Genomic DNA, 10,044 nt, shown 5'->3' with positions numbered 1-10,044 from the left:
GTAGGCTTGCACTGCAGGCCCGCTGTGCCTGTTGGGTGCTTATACTTAAGGTTTTCTTGTTGCTCTTTGATATGCAACCGGCACTTCCTACTCTATTGATTTAAAGTCTTCTTTTAACAATGTCTTAAGCAGTGATTTCTCAAAAGTGGCAGTAGCCAACATAGCCAACAATACCTTCCAAAAGCAAATGTAGTCATTATTTGGTAAGCCATATAAATTGCAGGTTTTAGATAAGATGAATAGAGACTAGTGAAATACTGGGGTTTGCTGTTCTTTGTAGGGCTTTATCCTTCTACAAAGGATAATTGTGTCTAAAACTGCTCTAAATTTGGATCACATGGAGTAAACAGTTTCCCCTGCTCTCTGCAGATTTTAAAGCAATCTACACGTGTTTTAGAAAAGCAGTTGCTTTTGGAAGGAGGCATTTTACAAAATGTCAGTACTACATGCTGCTCCTGGACTACTGTCTGCTGTCAGATGTTTACGTGCATATACACTTCTGATGAGCTGGGTGAAAAGCAGCTTGAGTACATCACACAGCAGAAATGCAGTATGGTGTAGAAAAACATGTAGCTCTAAAAGTATAAAAATCTTCCTATGTTGTAAAAAAAAAAAAAGTAAAAAGCAGGGCTTGGTCATTTCCCACACAATTCCTATAGGTAATGCACACTTCAAGACAAAAATCCAAAGTGATACTTTTCTTGTTGGAAATGACTGATTGTGTTTTTCTTGCTGCTCAACAAGTCAGTGCTGGTGCAGTAGGACAGTTGCTGACTGGTAACCTGGCTCTCTTCCTCTGAAGGAACCTGCAGGCAGGAGAGAGGTGTGAGGATTGGACTATGATTGCCCAAGAGGAGTGAACGAGCTTTCAGGTATGGACAATTTGGAGGACAGAGCTGATACCAGAGTTGTATACCAGAGTTGATTTTTCTTTTGAAAGAGAACACAAAAGTGCCTCCTGGCTCTTGCCCTTGAATCTTTCTAAATCCCTAAGGAAAGAGTGGCAGAAGGAACAAAAATTTCAAAGGTGTAACAGATGTGAACTTTTGACTGAAAGGAATTCACTACATGCTACATGACTGCCACTCAATGTGACTGAGGATAGGGATTGCCCTGTGCTGCTCTGCTAGAGAATAAGACATTTTTTGGTGTGCAAGTAAGTTAAGGTCTGTCACACAGATAGATATTCATATGATCTCCTGAAGTATTAATGTACATGTGGAAAGCTACTCTAATGAAATGATTTAATTTTTGTGTCATCAAAGTTGCAATGAAATATAGATAGGAATTCAAATCCATTGACTTTTTGGATCACTAATTCTACATATTGAAGAATGTTTCACATGGATGGAGTTTTCATTCCTTATTTTGGTGTAGATGAGACATTCTAAAAAATATAATCTTTGATACTTTTGAAAAATGCTTTGAAAAATCTTTTCTTAGCGCACTGCACACCTTTTTAAAAGGTGATCAGTTCCATGACACTGACAGTGCAATTATAAAGGGTTGAGCACTTCCGCCATTTAGCTGCAAGGGAAAATGAGACGGATTTTAGGGTTTTGGGAGATTTTGAATATATTAACATTCTTTCTAAGAAGCTTGTGTGGTGTTGCCTTTATCCCTACTCACTTTTGTATAGTTTTCAGTACCTTGTGTTAAAACAGAAACATGTTGAATTCTTTCTTATGGCTTTGGAGTGAATTTATGTGGTTTATGGAAACTAAGGAAAAACACAGGGTTTTAATACGAAAATCTGAGAATTTTGTTTACTACTCTGGTATATTTTCTCTATACTTCCTCTATCAAAACATCATAAAACAACAGCTTTTTTTTTTTTTTCTTTTAAATTAAGAAAAAAATAAAAGAGGAACATTTCTTTAAGGAAGTTGCCTGCAGTTGTGTATCAGGATGTGACCCTTTTACCAGTTCCAGACAGCTAAATTCCTTCTTTCAATGTAATGCTACATTCACTCTTTTCTTATTTGGCAGTTGGTTCTTGGTGAGCTTTTTTTTTGTTTTGTTTATTTGTTTGTTTGTTTTTGTTGTTTGTTTGTTTTGTTTGTTGGTTTTGTTTATTTGTAAGTTTTTTCCATTTAAATGTTCTCTGTATTGCTCTAGGCCCTTCCTTCCTTCCTTCCTTCCTTCCTTCCTTCCTTCCTTCCTTCCTTCCTTCCTTCCTTCCTTCCTTCCTTCCTTCCTTCCTTCCTTCCTTCCTTCCTTCCTTCCTTCCTTCCTTCCTTCCTTCCTTCCTTCCTTCCTTCCTTCCTTCCTTCCTTCCTTCCTTCCTTCCTTCCTTCCTTCCTTCCTTCCTTCCTTCCTTCCTTCCTTCCTTCCTTCCTTCCTTCCTTCCTTCCTTCCTTCCTAAAAAGAGCTACTGCATATATAATATATTAGCCTTGAGAGAAGCAATGACACAAGTTTCCTCACTGCATGCCCAGTTAGGTGGCATCTGTTTCAATGTAGTAAACCTTACATGGTTTTTCCAGAACTCATCTTACATTAATTAACACAATCCCAATAAAAACAAACACCAAATCTTTGAGAAGCTAAGGCAAGGTAGGTAAAATCAATCTGCATCTCAGGTGGGAAAAATTGATAATAAAATTGTTCTAGTATAGAACTTAGACTTAGAAACGCTAGAGTTTTTCAGGGACTATAGACTACTATTAATTTTTAATCAAGTTGGTATAGCAGGCATGCAGTTTTATGTCATGATCTATGTCAATTTTTAATTTGCTCGTCCTGGTTCCAGCCAGAAGGGGGCTTTGCCAGGTTCTCGAGGTTATTCTGTACCACCTGGTGTCATTGCTGGGGGCAGAGGGAAGGGAGTCACTTCTGGGCAAAGGGGGTCCCTTCCATTTGAGTGAGTGCAACAGAGGGAGTGTAGGGTAACACCAGTGCTGAGCGTTTTGCATGACCCACTCGCCTCTCTCTTGTATACTTTTGTTATTAATATTTTGCTGTTAGTGATAGCTTTTAATTGCAGCTTCCAGTCAATTATTTTCTCAGCCCTGATCTTCACCCTTGTGTCTCCAGCTCTCCTGTGCAGGCTGCCACAGGGGAAGGGAGAGAGGGAGAAAGTGAGTGACAGCATGGCTTGAAGGCTCTCAGTAGGAGCACCAAACTGGGGAGTGCCGTTCCTAGACCATGACGTGCTTATTAAACAGTTGGTGGAGAGAACAGCTGAAGACATCAAGAAGTTTCTCTCAACCTGGTAATTTTTAAATTAGTATGTTAGATATTAAATCCACTAAATAATAAGTTTGAATATTCTTAACAGAATGTATGAAGGTACAGTATCACCTCCAGGGGAGCAAAACAGGGTTCATAAAATGTTGCTATTACTTTAGCACTGTTTTCTGTGAGGCTGTTTCAGACCTGTCTCAGGCTCATGCTGGGGCTTCAAATAAGGTCTGAGTTATTGAACCCCTGTGACCATCAAAGGTAGCATGCTGGTTTTTCATTATCATAATATAAGTTACTGCTAAATTCTCAGTTAGGAGCTGTTTTTAAACTGAATCCTAGAATTTCTAGGCAGTTGCAATATATGTAGACCCTTTCATCTACTGACAAACTCTAGATGATGAAACTGATGGTTTGCAATTGCTTCTCCATTGCTATGAAAATTGCTGCATAAATTGGTTTGATCAGTTAATATGTGTTAATAAGAAGTAATATTCAGATAGCAAAACACCATGTGATTCCTTCTGTAATATTCAGGAGCTGCTGCTATGTCATTGCCTTGCTCTGTACCTGGAACTGTCAAGGTGCTCCTGAATTTCAGTTTCTTGTTCATGAAAATAGCTGCAGTGAAGATTATATCTAATCTCAAAAATAAAATGTTTTCCTTTTACTAATGTCAGTATAGTGTTGGTTATGACAGAAAAGTTGCAATAATAGGACTGATTCTCTGCAATAGTCAGCATGAATACTGTGATACAACTAAGGTATTTACAACACTTACCCTGGTTGCTTTCACTTTGCTATCCTGCACAGAAATATTTGACCCTCGGCTGCACTTGCAGCTGGCATGCTTCTGTTTAGAGCCACAAAATTCTTCTTTCATCCCTGTCTTTTCCTTTGTTGACTGCTAAATGAATGTGTTTTCTTCTTTTCTACTCCACAGTAGTTCCTACTTGTCTTTATATTATTATATTATTCTTAGCATATTGCCAGAGCAGAACTGCCATACATGGGAATCAGTAAAAGCAGAATACTGTCATTTCCATTCAAAATCATTTTATACCTGCTGCACACACAAGCAGTACTTTGTCTGGAATGGATGTTTCTCTGACGCCTTATTCCAGGCCACTAAATCTGAGTTACGCTCTTTCCTTTTCGAGTGGTCAGACCATGTCTCTGCTACTCCTGTGGGTATGACACCATGATCTAATGTGACTTCAGCCAGACTCATGCACTGCAGCTCTTGTCCCCTGACTGCCAACCAAAAAACAGATTTGACATGTACAGAGTTTAGCTTTTGCAGCTTATAGGCAGTAAGAATGTGGAGTGACAGAGGACTGACTTATGATTTATTTGTCTGAAGGAGAATAGAATTTACTATGTTTATGACACACTGTATTAACCATATCTGGCATTTCAGTGAAGCCTGATATGATGTAGCCTTGCTAAATCTTGCAATTTGCCGTGTCTCTTTGGGAACAAAGAGTGTCCTAATTCAAATTACCCTCACTCTTTCAATATGTCAGATTCTAGATGCTGTGAGGCAGATTACTCAGATGATAAGTATATAACCTCTATTTAAAATCTCTCTGTTCCTGTTTACGTCCATGGGACTGAAGAGTTATATCTTCACAGCCTCAGAAGAGAAGGATATACAAAACAGAGTTCTGTAAGTGACTGTCTTGGGTCTGTTCAGTATTCACTTACAAAAAAGGACACCTCATAAGCATGCTAATTAAAATTTATTTAAAAGAAAAAGCTGGAAGGGCCTACAGTTACAGGGAGGAAACAAAAAAAAAAAAAAAGCCCAAGATTTTAAACAATTGTGAATAAATGTGCCAGAGATGAAATAGTCAATAACCATATCTGCACATGTAGCATATTTAGAATATTTAGTTACACCAATGCATAGAAATAATTTACCATATAGGTAAGGCTGAAGAAGTGTTGAAGTTAATCGTGAAACAAAGCAAGAATCAATGTTGTGTCCAACACATTGTGTTAGGAGCAGTAAATACCAAAAAATATGTGAATAATATTTCAGTGATGCTTGGGAGCTGTAAGATTCCAGTAAGAGCAATCTGTGTAATTCTGGACATTACAGTTAAAGAATTATGTAAACAAGTTAGGGGAAGCCTAATGGACATTACCAGGAATGTCTAAAGGAAGCAAACATGAGGTTCATGAAGAAATTTCTAAATCCATCCTTGCATATGTGTGTGTGTATGTGTGTGTGTGTGTGTGTGTGTAAGAGAGAGAGAAAAGAAAGGAAATAATATGGTCTTCAAGTCCAAAAAAAGTTTCTTACAACAGGAAATACTCTGCATATTCTTGGTGACCACAATAGGATGTAATGGAAAATATTGTAGAGATAGGAGAACTTCTGACTGTGAGGGGAGTAAAAAAATGCAGAGAGGTTGTCGAGCATCCAGACGGGCCATGCTTTGAAAACAAACTGGCTAAATATCTTTCAGGAGTGGTGCAAATGAAATTATGTCCTGAGATGAAGACATATTTTTTTCTTATTATTGTTTCATAAATTCTAATACTTCTTTATTACTCTGTTTGAATAGCCCACATATTTTGCAAGCCTTGAAAACAAGCCTTTTGTAGACAAGTAGAATCTGGTGAACCTTGTATCATATAAGAGTAGTGTGTGTGACAGAGAATTATATCTATCCAGATGTAAGCAATTGTGGATTGAAACAGAGGAGAGGAAATAAAAATGACATAGGTATAAAAGAGCTCTTGGTAGGTATATTCCATCATATGTTAGATCACACCATAATGGTTTTAGCTGTCAGAGGAGTTACAGCCTATCCGTTCTTATCATGATAGTCTTCTCCAAACATTGACAGTTTTCGCATGAAAATTTCTTATTTCAGGCCAAAGGATTTATTTTATGGCACATAAGGATAAAAGATCTGCACTGAAGATTTTGGAAGATGGACAAATCCTTTAAAGGGCAGTACCAGGTGACAGCTGGACTGCAGGTAAGTGAGATTGTGCTGTTTGTGCCATCACTGTCATCATGGAATCCTTGTTCCCAGAAAGTCAGTGCTTTAGCTTGCATTGTCCCTAGTTGAACAATGGCTTGAGATTGAAATGACACTGTAAATGCATTAAAATAATATGTTTTAGCAATGTGTCAAATAACTCTCTCAAAGGGCTATTTTCAAAGGGTTATTTTCTCCAACCTGCAAATATCATGACATTTTTTGTTGAGTTAAAGGGCAGATTTCCCATGCCTTTTCTTGAAGAATTATGGCACTTTTTGTGTTTACACATATACTGTATATTTCAGTCCAGCATTTTTCCCTTTGTTGTAAGAATAACACCAATATTAATGTTTTCTTTAGTTTATATTCTCTGGTCTGCAGAACTACCTGAAGTTTTATATTATGATAAAAATACATACTTCTTCTTACAGACATAATTTCTATTTAAAATACAACATATCCTTTATAAAACACAGGATATGAACATTTAGTCTGTGTACAGATATTCAGGTGTTTATATTTTACTATCAGGCTGAAGACTTTCATTAGTACACCAGAGTTTTTTCATAACTTTCGCTTTTTCTCTATAAAAAGTGATCACTTCCTGGCAGTATCAATTTATTCATCAGTATGATTCACTTGTTATTATTATTATTATTATTATTATTATTATTATTATTATTATTATTAGACATTTGACAATAAATAGACTGCTTCTAATAATCCAGAAAACATTAAGTTATCCACTGAAATGGCTGATTTTTAGAGCCTTTCAGGTCACATGAGCTGTAGGTGTGATTTCCTTACTTGTCTTTCCATTATGTATTTATATGGTAGATTAAAAAGAAATATTATTGAAAGACTGAAGAGTAAAGTAATTATAGATTTAGATCATCATAATAATTTCCTGGCTTACTTAAATCAGTTTTCAAGTGTACTCTATTTTGATGGGTGAGATTTCATTAGAAAAGTTTTCAAAATCACAACAGCTTTGATTTGGACAAGACATTTGCAAACCTTTTAAATGAAGCATTGTTTTCTGCATTTCTTCAGGCTTAATGAAGCCTTTCATTTTTGCCAAACATTTTTATTACTAGGAGTAATGTCAAAGGGAGTGTGTTCTTTATACTAGCAGAGAAGAAGCACTGCAGAGTATTGGTTTGTTAAACTGGCCAGAGCAATCAGCTCTATATAAAAATTGTTGTGGGCTAAAGTGTTTTGGCTTCATAGACACTGAGAAAATAATGTGTAGCACTTAGAAAGAACTATTCAGTAGCCATTAGAGACTGCTGGGTTCACAGAATCACAGAATACTCAGAGTTAGAACTGCTTGCTTATCATACACAGAAAGCAAAATAGAAGAATCTACAAATTCTAATTGTGCACAGAGCTTGAACATGCAGCTAGTACTATTTTTCATAAACATATTTTTATTTTGATGAGAAAAAAAAGCAGGAAAAACAGGGATCTGGAAAGATTCCTTTAAGAGAAGTATCACAGTCATTCAGGACATTTTATATTACCTGATGATACTTCCTAAAAACTTAATCACATTTTTGTTGAATGACACAAGCTACAAGGTTTGGTTAGAAAGTGTGGAATTAATCTCTAATATGGTATTATAACAGCACAATATACAATAATGAAATTTGAGACCTATTTGAGTCTCTGTAGAGATTGTGGTAAATTATAAATCCAACACCTTTAGGAATATTTAGAATAAATGTATTAGATTGTGAAAGTAAGACATAAAAAGTGTATTTAGATCTCTTGGAGCTCTTTCCCCATCTGATCCTTGTGTACTTGTCATGCCACAATTTACCCTTTCTTGCCCTTGCAAATGAGGCCGTAAATAAAATACACTAAATATATTTGCCCAGCATCTTTTGTCTTGTTTTCTATCAGGTATGTCATAGAAGGAAGTTTCTCATGGAGCAATATATACAAATGTCTAGAACTAATCATGTCACTAAATATTTCAGTCTGATAGAATGATCCCTTTAAATCAAGTTGCTGATTTTAGTAGGTACGTTCCAGAAAGTCTCGAAGAGAATAAGCATGTAAACAACAGTTCTACCAATGGAAACAATACATCAAAGACTTTTAAAAGGTCTATTATTCTGGTTTCCATTCATCCTCTTTCAACAAAAAGAAATCCAAGATGGAAGTGATATTCTCAAAAAATTAAAACAATCCAATTAATTTATGTTTTCTTCTGCTAGCAAAGTTTCAAATCATGTCATAGGAAAAAGTTAATCTACTCCACCAGAGGAGATCTTTTCTCTAAACAGAAACAATAAAATAAAAGACTTTATGGAACATTATTAATTTTCTTCTCAATGGTTCAGATACAAACTCTTCAGTCTACAGAATCCTCAATCTGAATTTTTATTATGTACTAAATTTAAAAATTGTTTTTCTCAGGTGTAAATATTGTATCAATATAAAAGAAGTATTTAATACCTATATATATATGTATAGTTATCCATAATTTCTCCCCAGTAAGCTTTCATTAAATTTTTTCTTGAAAACATATTGTTAATCATGTAAGACCTAAAACACCAGTGGATTTAAAAACTCTTAAATTGTAATTGATCACTAGCCTTTGAGAGCATGAATATCATATCTTAAACATTTTTCCAGCCCATGAAGTAACATAGTTTCTCATAAAACCTTTTACAAAAGTATGTCCATAAATTTCTTTTAATTCAATGATTGTGACTAAAGTGTCCTCACAATCCTAAGCAAATGTGCATATTTTCCCCCTCATTGACACTTGTCTTTAAATAATTTACAGGGACATTGCAAGAAAAGCATCTACATCGACAGAAATTCCATGATGGTGATCTGGAGTTCACCAAAACCACTAGGAGTTTGCAGAAGATTTTCCTTGGACTATATGTCTCCACTGCATTTCTGTGTGGATTGATTCTCTGGTCTTCAGAAACTGGGGAGCAGGAAACAAGAATCACACTGACCTGCTACAATGAATATTATTCTTCATGTCGCCTTCAGCCCCTTAATATAACCTTGCTATTCTAGAGATTACTTTCACCAACATTTCAAGTATGTATTAGGCATTAAGCTACCAATAAATATCACCTGTGTGTATGCTGTGTATGCTGTCAGACAGACCATTTGTTCAGCTGTGGCCATGAGATGCCAAGGAGCTGTGTCTGATGTTTTGTGCCTGTCAAACACCAGGTCTGCAACACCATATAGGAGTGCAGCACTCCTGTGATGAGAGATAAGGTTCTTAAGAGGCATAATACATAAATGCCTATGTTATTCAGTTTCACTTCTAAAATAATTTACTGCTTGCTCAGACTGCTTGTGGCAGTGCAGACATTCCACTTCTAAAGAAAGATTTTTGCTCTTGGGGAAAATGGAATTGACCGCGAGGCAGACTTTGCAGACATCTGAAAGATAGTTTGAGGCTCGATGATTTCTTTCAAGATCTGACACAGTGGCAGACAGAAAGTGTTTATAGTTCTTCCCTTTAGCTGTCCATTACTCATGGGAGTAATTCTCACCTCTCTGTTCTCCCTTTGAAAATCTGTTGGCTTTGGTGTAGCTGTAGGCAGCACTGCAAATCATTGCATTATGTGACTTTTTTTCTTTCATGTAGAAGGTGAGTATTTGCAGGGATTTATACAGTAACATCAGTTAAGCAATTCACTGTTACAAATTTCTTTTTCTGTTTTATTTTTTTGAGAAAGTCACATTAAGTGAAAATTTCTCTATTCCCTCCCTTGTTTTGGGCTTTATACATTTTAAAGTGAATGTGATAAAGATGATAAAGAGACAATGCCTTGGCATAAATACCATGGAGTATTGCTTAATACTATGCTGATTTTTAAAC

General features: G+C 36.0%; 1 long non-coding RNA gene across 1 annotated transcript; it reads left to right on the top strand.

The window, feature by feature from the left end:
* Positions 1 to 756: 756 nt before the first annotated feature.
* On the top strand, positions 757 to 9,255 carry LOC131092405 (uncharacterized). The gene is made up of 3 exons (XR_009115493.1): positions 757 to 872; positions 6,069 to 6,176; positions 8,980 to 9,255. It is a non-coding gene; the product is annotated as an uncharacterized LOC131092405 (long non-coding RNA).
* Positions 9,256 to 10,044: the final 789 nt, after the last annotated feature.

This window comes from Melospiza georgiana, chromosome 1, assembly GCF_028018845.1.
Source record: "Melospiza georgiana isolate bMelGeo1 chromosome 1, bMelGeo1.pri, whole genome shotgun sequence".
Classification (NCBI taxonomy): domain Eukaryota; kingdom Metazoa; phylum Chordata; class Aves; order Passeriformes; family Passerellidae; genus Melospiza; species Melospiza georgiana.
Note: the sequence above shows the minus strand (reverse complement) of the source record. Positions and strands in the feature narration are given on the sequence as shown.